General features: G+C 40.7%; 1 protein-coding gene across 2 annotated transcripts in view; it reads left to right on the forward strand.

The window, feature by feature from the left end:
- Window positions 1-15,261, forward strand: part of TPPP2 (tubulin polymerization promoting protein family member 2) — an 80,182-nt gene that overhangs the window by 13,080 nt on the left and 51,841 nt on the right. Inside the window, exon 1 of one of the 2 annotated variants that reach the window (XM_065663931.1) lies at window positions 4,415-4,626. The exons of the other annotated variant lie outside the window; for it this stretch is intronic. The gene's annotated coding sequence lies outside the window, so the exon portion shown is untranslated. Of the gene's footprint in view, window positions 1-4,414; window positions 4,627-15,261 lie in introns of those variants that run through there. 2 annotated transcript variants of the gene reach the window in all.

Here is a 15,261-nt window from a genome sequence, read left to right on the forward strand (position 1 = left end):
AGTGATTTGCTTTTGCCTCATGTTCATTTTAATGGGTTTTATTTTAACTATTACCTTCTCTATGGCAGGAAACAGGATTCAATGTATTTTGGATGTCAGTAAGCTAAAATCTGTATGAAACACAGTATGTCCTTCATCTTAACCAGGTATCCTTGGCAAGCTATCGCAACTATTACTAAAAGCATACGGCCAGCAAGTTAGCTTGGTAGCAGAATAGATAGCATGGGTATCAGCTCATTTTAAAGTTTACTTGTGAAGCTGCTTCTGAAAAAAATCCAGAGTGCAACGGAGAATTTCCTATCAGAAGCAATTGAGGAGAAAAACATTGTTTTACATATTACTTGGGTGGATTTTTGGCACTAGTTTATCCTGGCATGGAAAAGCCACCCATGCAAAGATCTTGCAAGGGTATCAGATTCCATTAACAACATATCAGAAAGCAAGTATTCACCATTACCAGCCTTGGTCTGGGTCACAGGAACAGGTTTGAAATAATGCGTATGAGAATTGCCTTTTAGAGGTATATGGGAGGGGAAAAGGAAGCTTCAGGAACCTATTATTGGAGACTTTTCCTTGAACCGCTTTTCATTTGTGAGCCAAATGCTGCAGTAATTAAGCTGCAAAATTTAAGGGAATGTGTTTTGCTTTTAGTGGAAACCAGCATTGGTTTTCTCCAGGCATTCAATCACTTAACTCAGTTGTCTTTTTATATTATTCAAATGTGATACACATTAGTCAAACATAAGTGGTTGAAGAATCATGTTGCAGAATGCCTCTTGAGAAGAAGTATGTTATAAACATTTCTACTAATGGAATATTCGTGTTAATGTAAATTAACTCCATAAGGGTGGTGAATCCTTTGAAAGGTGAACATGAAGTTCCTGCTGCAGAGTGGATGGATGGCTTTTTCATTTGTTGCTTGCACAGCACAAACAGTGGTGTACAGACTTCTGTAGCCAACAAGGACTTTGCAAATGCAGTTTGGTATCCCTCAAGAATCAAGGCCTCTCACAGACTGAAAATACAATGCAGATTTGTGTGATGCTGAAGACAGGAGGGACATTTTGCAGAAATAATTGTAAGAACTGTGATCTGAGAAAAAATGCAAATGAACTGAATCTGTAGAAGAGTAGAAGAAAACAAGTTACTATAGCTAGCTGTTAGCAGATTTAATTAGATCAATAGAGATAGTGAACATTTTGGAGTGGGTGATCAGTTGCCAAGAATATTAGGCATAGGGACCTAAAAATGGCAAGAAAGACTATAGCTATTGTTGTTTCTATTTCCTGTAATCCAAGCTATAGGCATTTGCTTAGAGGCATGAGATCTGACAAATGTTGGAGTGATGCAGGGGACTGATAGCAGACCTCGCCTGGAAAGTGTTCTCGTAGTTATAGCTGAATTCGAGACCCAAGCACTTTACAGAAAGCAGTCTAATGAAGGCTTCTCCACTGAAGGCAACTGCTTTGTAATCCCCTGCAGGTAACCTGTCTGCAAACTCTGAACTTTTGTGTATGCAGATAGATAGATAGATAGATAGATAGATAGATAGATAGATAGATAGATAGATAGATAGTACATACCTGAATGCTGCCATGAGGAAGAAGTTGGGGATGACAGCTTCAAGAATGCCAGAATGGAAGAGGTGATTATGCCGTCCTTTGGAAGACAGTGCAGCAACCAAGAAGGCCATGTCTGTTGTAATAGTTTACAGCTCTATCTCTTTGCTCTTGTGCATGAGGGGACACAGAAGCCCTGGAAGTTAGGGAAAGGCAGAGCCCGGTGAAGTTGTGCCCAGGGTTCCTAAGCAGAAGAGGATTTACCCAGGCTGCCTATTTTGAAGTCCCCAACCAAGTGTAAGAACAACCTGATAAAAAAAAACTTTGTATCTTGGTGGGTTTTGTTTGCTCATTTGTTTTTGCAGCATGTAAATTTATTATCAAAATAATTTATATTGCACAAAGCACTCTTTCAACTGTGTTTTATTAATTCAGGAACAGCAATGATAAGATCTAGTTCTTTCCAAAGAATTTGGTATGCCACATTTCCCAAATGGGATCAGATTACAAAGACAGTTCAGCTCCCAGTTAGGTTCTTCAGTGAAGTAGTTAGATTTTTGACAGCACTCATCATCCAGTGGGTCTGGTGTTCATTTTCAGGAATGGGAGCTGGTGAGCACTTCTGAAAATGTAACCTTTTGTACTTAAATATTTGTGTGTCTTCTCCCAAACTCATTTTCCATGAAGTTATGTGATATTTTTTCAGTGTTATTTTCAGAGTTTGTTTCCTCACTTAATAAAACTAAATAGTTTTGCAGGAGTTCCACTGCATTTCTGTGCAGTTTGATTTTCATATTTTTATGATTATTTTTTTTCATATTTTTGTGATGTTCAGGATATTTAAAACCCAAATGTTCATAAATATGTGCACAAATGAAACCGCAAATACCATGATGACTTACACAGTAGTGATAACTCCAAGTACAAATACCAGATTTAAAATGTAAGTTGTTATTTGTATAGCCAATTAACATGAACGTCTGATGAATCACAGTAAATCCACAAACACATGCTGAACTGGGATTTTTGCACATGTAAATCCGTTTGCCTTAACGCCTTGTTCTTTGGATAATATGACAGTTTTATGTGGCTTGCATCTTTCCAAGAGCTACAGATGACTTTCTTCCAATGGAAATCAGTGGGGGTGGCTTCATCTACCTTAAGTATCCCTCTCTGCTGGATTATTCTTTAATTATTATTTTACCTCTTGAAAGGTCCTCCCATTTTCAGGTGCTCTTGAAGTTACTAGGTTCTAACCCCTGTTGGATTCCTGTGAATACTTAAAAAAACACACAATATATAGCCGGACTGGTATGCTGATGATGCCAGATGGGTCCAAGACACCTCTAAATCATTGTCACCAGTGTCACATGCCAATTTTTTTCTTTTCTAGGAAAAAAACTTACTTTATTTCCTTTCTAGGAAAAAAAACACACCTTACTTATCAAATTGTTAATCAATCGTTATTGTCTTTTTCCACAACTTTATCTGCATCCTGGCACCTCCGCTTTGAGTAATGGTGTACACCGCAGTATTGAACTCTGCATCAGTTCCAGGTTCTCCCTTCATGTTAGTACCATTTGTGGTACAAACACAATTCCAGCACTTCCCAAAGACCTGCTTTTTGTACTGTACCAAAAGAGCATTCATCTCTGCATTAAATGTCCTCAGCAAGGAAAGCCAGTTTCAGTTGTGATTTGTTTTGTTCATTCTCCTTCTCCTCATCAGCACTCTGACTTTTATCACATCACCTTTGTCCTCCTCCTGTTTGTGAAGTCAACTGCTGTAGTTTGGATGTGTTCCTGGACAAGCAGCAACTCTTTTGCTGCCACTGTAGCATGTCTGGCACGTACTGAAATGTTAGTTCGGTGAATGAAGAAGTTTATTTTGATATAGGTAATGATTAATAGTCACAGCAATTCATGAACTGTTAGTGGTCTGTGTCAGATATCTTAGTGGCTTCTATTTCATTCTTACAAATCACTACCTAGGCAATAATCATGGCTAACCTGCAAGTCAAAGTAAACGCAAGCAACAAGCTGTGACTTCTGCTTTTCACTAAGTTCTCTTTAAGTGTAACCTCGTCTTCCCATACCACCCCCGCACCCTTCATCTGTTCACGTACTCATTGCCTTCTTGGTCTGACTCTGAGCTGAGTGGGTAAAGGACTCTTTATGCTGTTGCTTACTGCCTCTTCTCTTAGCACATTGGTCTATATCTTCCTTTTCACTCAGTTTCTGGATGTGATGTGAATGCTTTGCTATTTAGGAGATAACAGCAAAGGTGGGATAAGATGGAGAGGCATAGAGGCATTACACTGATCTTTATTCCCCAGAAGTGATCTCTGGTGCTATCAATTGAGAAGGGTGGGTGGGATGGGATTCTTCAGTTCCCCCCACCTCAGCTGAGCTGCGTCTGTTTCGCAGCCATGTGAAAGGTTTCATTCCTCAGGATGGGCTGTGTGGCCCCTCTCACAAGAGCTCAGATCAGTTTCAGCACATGAAAAAATAAAGGTCTGGTTGCCCAGAGTTGGGGAGAGGCAGCACTGCAAACTTCAGCAGAAAGCTAACCTTTCCTTTTCCACTCTTCTTCTGCCTTTCCCCCTCCTCCCACTGAGCCCTGCAGAGAGAGATTAGCTATCAAACTGTAAATCCCCCAAGTACAGAAACTAGTAAACCTCCTGTCCCCTCCCCAGGAGGACATGTATGCTGACAACAGCCTCATTCAATCTGACACCTGTTTCACTTTAAAACAGGCGCCTATAAATAGAGTGAATGTAACCCTAGGTGGCATTGCAAAATATTATGGAAAATGCGGCTTACAACCCTGTGAAGAAGGGGGAGCAGAGAGAGTGGGGGTGGGCAAAAAGACACTATCTGCCATAAAAACCTGGCAGCTTCATGCAAGGGCTGTTGCTTTTAATTTAAATGCTCATTTCTTATTCTATTTTCAGATCCTCTCTGGGATTTTAGGAATGTTGAGACGTGCTGGTTATAAAGCCCTAAGTACAAAATGGTCACGGATGGCTGGAATGAGGCATGTTCTAATGGAAACAAATCACTTGTCAGTAAGCAGCCTTCAAACTTTTGAACAAAAGCTCAAAAGGGTCAGGGAAAAGACATGTTTGTTGACTTTAAATGGCTGGATGCAGGTCGTCAGGCATAGACTTTAATATTGTTGAGGTAACTCTTCAGTTCTATGTAAAATTGGGGTTTTAAGCAAGGTTAAGTACTCTGATGGCAACCACAGATGGAATGAGCAATTTACTTACATAAACAGAAAGCTTACACATATGTAAATTGAAGTGTGCATACTACCAAAATGTAAAGCACATACGCAACTGCAAAAGAGCCACAGAATGGAGCTCAGCTCTGGGAGCTGCATTTAGGTATATAGAGGTGAATGTCTGTGATAACAACTGTGCTATTTCTACTGACATTTAGAAGATTAACTAGTATTTCTGTAAAGTAAAAGTACATGTCTGTGATTAATGTGTTTTATGTAGTAAAAATAGTGTAGCTTAGCTTTATAGTGATTTGAGGATAAATCCAATCCTGAGTCTGCTTATTCAACTTTCTATAGGCTTTAAACAAAGTTCTGCAATGCCATTGTTGAAAATTTTTATTTGCTTGCAGGACCCATAATGAGGTTCCTGACCACTGGTTCAACCATGATGAGGGATCAGCCCTTCTTGTGTAATATTTTGTGCTGCTGTGTAGAATAAGTCGTGTTCCTCTATAGTAAGTTGTATACAGTGGATGAAATAATCTTTGTGGAACATCATGCTGAATTTACTAATTCTGCTGAATCTTGGTTTCGTGAGAAAATGAGGCTTATGCAATCTTTCTTTGTCATCAATCTGTCTGTCTGCTAGTCCCCCTCACAAGCAGCTTCTGAGCTTGTTCGGTCTTCAACTGGATTTGGAGACAGATTACAGATAATTGCATTTTGACTAGATTAGTGAAAACTGCTTTCTGTCTAGATGAAGAGAGGCAGTGCCTCTGCAGAGGGGAAGGCACATGAAACATAGGTGTCAGCTAAGCAGTCAGAGTGGGGGTCCCTAGCACAGCATACACTGTTCCATGCATACAGAATAGGCATGCACCAGGAATACAGCGGGGACTGAAGAGACAGGTTCGGGCAGAGGTGACTGGGAAAATAAAGCTGATGGGACAAAGACCTGACCTCTGTGAGTAACCAGGTTTCATTTCAGTGTTCATGTAATAATTTCTTTTTCATATGGAAAACAGAAGCAAAAGAAAAGGGAATGACTCTGTGTGGTAAAGTGATACATGTGAGCTTCAAAGCAGAGGGCAGGCTTTCGGTGTTTCTGAGGTTTATTCCGCTGAGTAAACATTATTCTGCTTTCAAAGGGAAGAAACTGAGACACTTTCTTCACGCACATTGGACTTGTTCAAAGGTACCAAATGACTCAGCAGCAATGAAGTACAACATACAGACAGGTTTAGGTAGTTTAGAATTATAGAATTGTTTAAGTTGGAAGAGACCCTTAAGATCATCAAACACAACTGTAAGCCTGACACTGCCAAGTCCACCACTAAAACATGTCTCTAATTGGCACATCCACAGGTCTTTTAAACATCTGCCGGTACGGGACTCAGCTTCTTCCCTGGGCAGGCTGTTCCAGTGCTTCACATTTGAAGTGAAGATGCTGAAGACATTTTTCCTTAATATTCTATCTAATCCTCCCCTGGCACAACTTGGGGCTGTCTCTTCTTGTCCTATGACTTGTTACTTGGGGAAAGAGACTGACACCCACCTTACTACAACCTCCTTTTCTGCAGGCTAAGTAATCCCTGTTCCCTCAGCGGCTCCTCACAGGACTAGTTCTTCAGACTTCACTAGCTTCATTGTCCTTTTCTGGACCTGCTCCAACACCTCAATGTCTCTCTTGTAGTGAGGGGCCCAGAACTGAACAAAGAATTTGAGGTGTGGTCTCTCCAGTGCCGAGAACAGGGGAACAATTACTGCCCTAGTCCGGCTGGCCAAGTGTGCCCAGCAGCTAACACAGTTTCTTCCTGTGTAAACCTTTACCTACCACATGCCCAAGCCATCCCTGAATCTTCTTCCTCAAGGCCCTTGAGCTCAGTAGTACTCACCACTGCTGCATTTTGGGCTGCCCTTTTGGTCTTTTATGTTTGCATCTGCTAGCACTGCAAAAGGAGAACATTGCCTGATGAAGCCCAGCAATTTCTTGATGTCTACAAAGGTTATTGTATGTGTTGCCACGACAGGGAAAACAACTTCCAAATGCCACTGGATATTTTGCTTTTTCTGACGGAAATGAAGGGATGGTTCTCTAGGAGGGTTGTGAAGCAGCAGAGTAACCTGCAGAGAGTTCCACTCAGCATGGACTAAAGTGTTCCTGGTACCTGAGTTAGCTTGTTTGAAGTTAATTTGGGTTTGTCCATAGTATTCCGTCCCACTCATCTTCCTTAGACTTGGCACCTGATAGCCATTGCTGTTTCAAAGTGCTCTTCTTTCCTGACCTGTCACATGAAGGACACTCAGAGACAACTGGGAGGAGTAATCCTGGGAGCCACTCCATGTTTTCAGATGCTACACTACCTGGGATGAAGGTTATCAGCGGTTGGGCTTCTCAGCATTGGTGTGCGTGGGTTTACAAACACCTTGTGTTTCTATTAGGAGCAACCCTTATTGTACAGAGCGGTGCTTCAGTCCTGCTACACCACTGAAGCACTGTTTTGAGGTCAGATGCTCCCTAGTAGGCTAATCTAGGTGCTTGGGTGGAGGAGGGGGGAGGCAGGGACTAAGAATGTCTGAGAAGACCATGGTTAGTTTCTTCAGTTTCCAGCAGCACTGGGAAAGTGTTAAAGGTTGTGGGGGAGAGCAGGGTCAGGTGTACTACTGCAAATTGCTGCTGCATCCTTCCAGTAAGACAAGCTGATTTTCTCTTTGCCCAAATGAGCATCAGATGGGAAAAAAATACTTTTAGAAAACTTCAGCCTTGATAGTACATTTATTTTGGGGACAGAATTATGCCTCCTGCTCATGTGACTTGAATGTAATATGCTTGCGCACACACACACACATAGAGTTTTTGATTTTTATCACATGGCTGCCAAAAATATCATTGAAACGTATAAGTTAAGCATGCCATTATAACACAAAGGCACTTCATTACGATTCAGGGCAGCTCAGGTTTCCTTCTGAGCATATCACCAGCAGGCAGTAATGGAGGAGTACAGAGGGCAAGTAAAAGGAACAGTGCAGCCTCATGGCATTTTTTTCCTAAATGTCAGGCATGGTCAGCATCTGCTGGTGGGTTCCGCAGTGTATGGATTTAGCATCTTCAGTAATTGTCTCTCACAGTGTTGAATTTAACATATATATGGTAATACAGAATTGGCTGCTTTTGGAGTTTTTTTCCAAATTACAGCAGTTGGTCTTATGAATAATTTCTCTCTAATCAGCTGAGTCTCTCTTTCCTCTGTAACTCTTCTTCTAATCTTATTTTCATAACTTGATACTTCTCTGACTTTCAATTAACACTTCATTTACTTTCTTTACTTAGATGCAGTAGGTGTAGCCTTTTGAAATTCTTCCCTAATACGATTTTAGTGTTGTCACTTCAGTTAGGGGCATGGTAATGACTAACCTCTGCTGCTGTAGCTCTGTTGCTGTGTTGTGTAATGACTTTTCAGAAGTTCTGGATTAATGCAGGTCAGTTGACAATTTGGGGCCACATGGCAATATGATGCTTGGAAGAAATCCATTTGTAGTCGGAAAGATTTTATGGGAGTGTTACAGAGGTAGAGGAACATAATAGCTTGTTAGCGAGAAGTCTGTACAGTGAGTAAGGATGGGTAAACAAAACCTGATTAGTATCACTTACGTAAAAAAAAAGCTTAATTTCTTAAGTACTCTTCTCACAATACAACATTGCAGTAGCTCCAGGTAAGGATAGATGGTGCAAGCAAACATGTCATTTTTCTGGAGTGCTCTCACTTACCAACACTCATCCTACCTATTGGCGCAGCACGTACCCTGTGCTCCAAGTTCCCTTGCTAAGCGTGCCAGGTACGGTGCAGCTAAAGAAAATCTTGCTGTGCCATTTGCTCCATTCCATAGCCTGTATGCCATCTGACAGCTGTCAACAGGCAAACAAAATAAGCAGAAAGAGTAAATCCCATGGTTTCCTTAGCAAGTAGGTTTTTTGGAAGTTGATGTAGCAGAGCACAGCAGCTAATATCTCTAAAGTGTGGCTTCTCTTTCTGGATAGAATATAAGCTCTTTTACACCCTGATTTGATTTTTTCTTTAGCTCATTATATAATGAGAATTTAAGATGAGATCACCACAGCAGTTATCAGGGAGTGTCCTGGAACACGGCGTAGCTGGCATGGTGGAGAGGGTTGTTATGAAATTGTTTTTAAAAATAATTCTGGAATCCTGCCCCTCTTTCTGCTTATTTTAAGGTTCATGTGCAATGTGTTGAATGTCTATGTCTTGAATTATGCTGCTGGTGGATCCTCCCAGCCGGTCTGTCCAGTAACTGCTGACTGGTACGATCATGTTTCCGTGTTAAAACTTTAAAAATAATTTAATGATAGCTATGTTTAGTGACATCATTTTAGCACCCATATGACTTAACTCTCCCTCGCACTTTTCCTGAGACCATACAACAGCTGTGTTTTACCCATATACGTCCCATCACTTCAGGCACAGTCAAATTTTTAGAAAGAGGGAATTATACTGTCACAGATCGCTGTATCTTCCTCAGCTGTGTAGGCTCTCATTTCATTGAAGAGATGCTTGAGCTTTCTTTAGTCTTCATAAATCTTTCGATTTCGATTTCGAAATAAATCTTTCGACTTCGAAATAAAATTTCGAAGTTTCCTAAAGGAAAGGCGGTAGTGATTCTTTTTAATAACATTATTTCTTTCAGGGTGCAAAACATACATTTGGAGACAGAGGATTTCTTCTTAAAATGGTGTATTGCCTTTCGTATCACTGAAGTGATGCAGGGCAATATTAGTAGGTTTATTCTATTAATGAAGAATAGTGTTACTGAAATAATAAATGAAATATATTGAAAGGTATTTCTTCCTATTAGAAAGCTTTTGTGCAGAGAATCTCTATAGTCCAGGGACAATTATTTCTGGAAAACCTTCTATCACTCTTCTTCCCTACCTAGGTGCTCTGCTAGCTTCATGCAGCTGTGATTAGTTGTCAATTTGCATGTTAGGAATTCTGTTTATAGTAAGATAAAATGCATCATAGTTACTGGCCAAAGTTTAGTCTCAGCTACATTGATGATAATTCAAGGTGTGTTGGTTAGTAGCACTGACAGACGCAGAGGTGTGAACAGAATTTGCTTGCCTGTTTCTATTGATTAGGGATTTATTTTTCTTGATTTGAGAATATGTTCTTTTCATTTCCATATTTAGTGAAACAGTGTTTCTCATGATCAACATCAGAATATGTTTCCATTCAGTGAGAAAAGCTCTTGCCGCAGATAATGGTGCAATCTCCTGGTGTGGTGGAAGGTCAATCTGTAAAAAATTAATATTGGGTGTGATGTCTCATATGTTTCTAACTGGCATGTAATAAAGAGCCCCCCTGCTATGCCGTATGTTTGTATTTCACAGGACAGCTAGTTTAGAGGATTCTGTCAGAAGTTTTACACTATCTTTACCATGGGAGAGATGTGAGATCTACTTTTCTCCACTCCAGCTCCAGTTCAGGTATAAAGCTGTCATATTTTGTGTGGCAAAGATGTCTGAGCAAAGTCCACTCAGGGCCATGCGTGGACTTAGCCATTGCTGTCTCTCCTTTTGAAGTGCAGGTTGCAGAGTGATCTTGTAGGTAAACCTGGCTGTGCTGTCAGTTTCACCCTGGAGAGGGTGATTTTTTAAATCTAATTTATATGACAGACATACTTCAAAACCTGGCCTGAGGTTTCATCCTGAGGTCCCCAGTGGCAGGTGAAAAGCTGTGGTATTAACAAAGAGAAGAGGTGATAACACAACCTGTGTAATCGATCATCTGATCCTCAGATCTGTGGTCTGTGTCCTCAGAGGGAGGAGCAGCTGCCGCACTGCCTGGAAGGGTGTGTGGTCTGCCACAGCTGGCTCCTGGGTACTGTTCCCATCTGGTTATAAAATTCATTCTGGTTAATAATAAATTCAGTTAAAACACAGCTACATAAAAAGTCTGACATGGCTGACAGTGTTGTGTCAGGAAGCCAAAAGATGCTTTTGCTCACAATTTTCTCAGTCTTGTTTTGTAACAGCAGGCAAATTGCCCCTGCCCCAAATCAAAACAAATCCATTGTCAGTCTGGCTTTTGAGATAGACAGATTGTTTGGGGAAGAGGCTATATTTCAGGGTGTGAAATACATGTATTTTATGGTGTCCAGACAGGCCTCAGCCAAGATAGGAACCTCTAATACTGTATGAGCATCTGTGCTAGATGTCACCATTACAGCACAAACTGAACCAGTGTGTCCTTGGATGACAAGCCTTTGCTTCCTGTTTAACCTACAGCAGGTTTGGGAGGTAGCTCAGTAAAAGCAGTTTTCAGAGAAGAAATCGGGTCTTCAGGAAAGAGAGTGAAATGAGAGGGACAAGAAGACTAATGCTGTTGCTTGAGTTAAGAGGATAAAACAGAGGAAGAGATTTGGGGTGTAGAGTAGAGCCTGATTTGAGGGCAAATGCACACTGTTGCAGCTCACATAACAGGGGATGGCAAATCACTGAAGTGGCTCCAGTAAGGGTCCAGATTTTTTGCCTGTCCTCTAGGGCCATAGCAGGTCAAAGCACAATTAGCCAGGCTGAGCTTGTGGGGATGAGGGGTCATCATGCACAGGGCTTTTGCACTCTCCCCAGGTTGTGTCCAACCATGACCAGAAAAGTGATTTCCCTTCCTGATGGAATTGAAGACTCCCTACCTTGAAGCCCCACAGGAGAAAATTGAAAAGCAGATAATGAAGCAGTTTCTCTTCTTCTTTACTTAGTTGTAACTGTGAAGTAATTCAGCTGAAACTCGAGTTAAAAGATTGCAAAACTGGTGTTAGTGAGAAGAAAATGAGGTCAATATGTTTTTCAGTCTAAGCAAGAAGAGAAGCTGGGCAACTTCATGAGGGCATTTGCTCAATCTCTTGTAAAAATTTGAAGAGTCAAGAGAAGACTACCAAAAATATTCTAATAGTATTAACACTTTATTTTATTTCCTTGTTCTGTTCTTGGACCTCCATAGAAAGTAAAACATTGGGAACTGATGGAGTCCAGAAAGCAGCAATGAAAATAATTAACGGGATTCTGTCATTTGCTTTACTGGGAAAGTGCTCGTGGCTGACTAAAACTGCTGTGAAAAAGCCAGTTAACATTATAGATGGAAGTGACATAGAGATCAACAAGATTAAAATTATTTAATTGCCAGACCATACAAAAACAAAGATACATCATGTAACAGAGGGTACAGTACAGAGTTGAAGATTTAGTTGCATTTATTAATCTCTTCTCTAATGCAATCAGTTATGTACATACTGTGAAATTTGAAGACAATATTTCCAAAAGGGAGGGGGGAAAATACTTCTAATGCATTGTATAATTATGATACAAGGCATCACAGAATCAAGCATTTAAGAAAAAAAGCATATATTAAACATGTATCCGAGCAAACTGTTGTAGGCATTGAAGTTCCATGAAGCAAATGGGCACTGCAGGCATTTACCTGCGTTTGTGAATTCGGCCCCATGAGGGCTGATGGCAACTGGGTGATTTCATACAGTAAGAAAAATCAGGGTAAGTTATTCCACTTACTCACCTGATTTGCCTGTGAGACTGTAGCTACCTTGCCAGCTGGCTGAGCTGCAGTTCTAGGTAGGGAACTCTCAGAAGAGTAACTTTTAAAAATGTGGTAGCATGCGTAAAAATAAGTAAATGAAGGGACAGAGCTGAAGTAGCTGCACAAACCAAGCAGGCATTGTTTCATAGTTTTAGCTGATCACCTACTGACTTCCTCCATCGTACTTCAAGACCAGTCACTTCATGAAATAGGATACTAGGGATTGCGTATGTATCCAAAAGCAGCATGAATCCACTGCAGATTGGTTTTGCTGTTTCACAAAGCATGGTCACATACGCAGTCTTGAAAGAAGGTGGGAGTGAAGCCAACGTAGAATTAACCACACTGAATAACTTGCACATTTTCAATGAAGTCTTTCATGTATTCTCTGCTTTTCAAAAGTGAACAAGGGCCAAAACCAGCCACATCACTTGGACTTGGCTATAATGAACTCCTGCTTCTCTGCAGTCTGAATCTGAGCCACTATCCTACACATACCACATCATAAGAAACCACTAACCCTAACCATGAGGCCAGCACATTCATGTCTCTACAATATGTTCGTTACACTCACATTAATAAATGAATATAATGTTACAATGGCTGTGCCATTAAACAGCACCTGTTCAATACAATGGAAACAAGGCACTCCATGATTAAATATATTATCTTCTTGACAAAGAACTGCACAACTGTTTGGCTAGAGCTGTGAAGCAAATGGTGTATTTACATATGAAAAGGAATTTGTGTACATTTGATGAGTGACAGAATAATTGCTATATATGGCAAGGAAAAAGGATGTAAAATACTTCGTATACTCATTACTGCTGTTGCAAGTAAGTGGGAAAGGCCTGCATACAGCTGTGACTGTACCTTTCTTGACCACTTCAGCTAGGCAAAGCGTAGACAGGCTGCTGGCATTATAAAACTAAGTTTTGATCCTGGAAATCTTGGCTGGAAAAGGTCTGATGGACTCTGCTAGAGTGTACTCACATGGGAGTACACACAAAGTGGATGTTTCGTCCACTTGAGATTCAAGGGTGTCAAATGTGGGTCTTCCACCATTGTACTTGGATGACTGGTTCAGATTTTTATAAAATCCTGTCACTGATATTTTTTTCTTTTTTATTCAGTGAATGTTTTGGTTTTTTTCTTGGTTTCATTCACAAGTCTCACTATACCTTTATAAGCCACTCACAACTATGGGTCTTGGCCATAGCTGGGCAACTCCAACCCAAACCTCTGCAGGAGCTGTGTTAGAAAACTTAAAAGGAGCGGGGGACACCAAGGTGATCTCAGTATCTTCAGCAGCAAGTTACAGGATAGAAAAGAAGGGATCAGAGGGTTATAGAAAAGATGCTAGGTAAAGGGAAGGGAAAATTACAGTTCGCAGTCTTCAATCATCTGTGCTACATATACACAAATCATAAAAGGGGGACTTTTCATTGCAAATTTCCCCTGAAATTGCTGCCCTTAGTAGTTACCTGGAGCTGAAAACTAGACCCAAAAGTAGAGATGCTGTTCTTCCCACAATCCAAATCTTACTGCCCTGGTAGGAGGAGGAATATGGCAGCTTTGGTGTGACACAGTAACTGAAAGGGTGAGAAGTAGCAGGTGAAGAGAAGGATTCTGGATGGGTGGGGAAATACAGTAGGTTCTTGATTTAGGAATATCCGTGTTTAGAGCTGTTGATCTGATTTGTTGATCTGAAACCCTCACAGCAGAAACTGATGGCAGTGAGAATCATATTCAGCAAATACAGAGTGCTATCAACTAGTGAGAATTGTAGTTGGCATCTCAAACTGTCCCCCCCAAATTTGCTTAAAGTGTAGACAAATTTGATATTATTCTCACTGAAACAGCTTCTTGTACATCTAAAAATGGTAATAACAACTCAGGAAACATACTCAGGTTTATTAAAAAAAAACCCAAATAAACAAAACCAAACAAACATAAAACCATGCAAAGGACATATTATGATTTAAAAGGCAGGTGAAAGCCTAAAAAAAGTATCTTTTGCTTGTAGGGTTTAAAAGGCATTAGGCAAATGACACCTGGAATCCCATGCTGAGTAAGTAGGATAAACCTAAGTATCAAGTAACCGCCCATACAATGGAATAAGACAAGGTTACAGTAGAACAATGTTGGACCACATTTTATACTATGTACCCGCCTGTGGGTATGAGATGGGTAGGTGAGAGCAGCCAATGGAACTGTGCTTGGGGAGCATGGGGGTTGCTGAATTAAGAGGCAGTGGAAAACCTTAATCCTGCTTCTCAATCTGCTCGTATTCAAGGGTTTGATTTTGTGAGTCTTATTATTCTTTTCACAGTTTTCTTCTCCAGTGCAGCTCCTGGGAATGGAAAACAACGACAGTGTTTTCTGAAAGACGGCTGGCACGGCTGACTCCTCAGAGCACATGACCACAAACCAAACCTAGTACTGTCAAACTACATTAATCTTCACTATGGCTTGCTTAGATTAGTAACCCATCAAAATGTGGTGGTATATAATGACCCTCTCTGTATAAACATTTCCCCTCTTATAACTGATTTTTATATCTGGACAGTGTACCTACACTCTGTGTGAGTAGCAAGCTCCCCTCAGTTTGTAAGAATACCCAAGAAACAGTGATTGCCTGGTGAAGATTTTTAGGCTAGTAAGCCTCTGGAATGAGATCTTGCACAACATTTGTTCTCTCTTGGAAGATCAGAACATTCCTTGCCAAACCCTCACTCAACCTTTAAGTTGAAATAGGACACATTGCCCTTCCAAGAAGACATGGCTAGGATGATACAACTCTTCTGACATAGACAAGGAGGCCTAAAAGAAGCAGGTCCTCCCATCTAAGAGGACGAGTAACTACAATT

This window comes from Lathamus discolor, chromosome Z, assembly GCF_037157495.1.
Source record: "Lathamus discolor isolate bLatDis1 chromosome Z, bLatDis1.hap1, whole genome shotgun sequence".
NCBI classification, from domain to species: domain Eukaryota; kingdom Metazoa; phylum Chordata; class Aves; order Psittaciformes; family Psittacidae; genus Lathamus; species Lathamus discolor.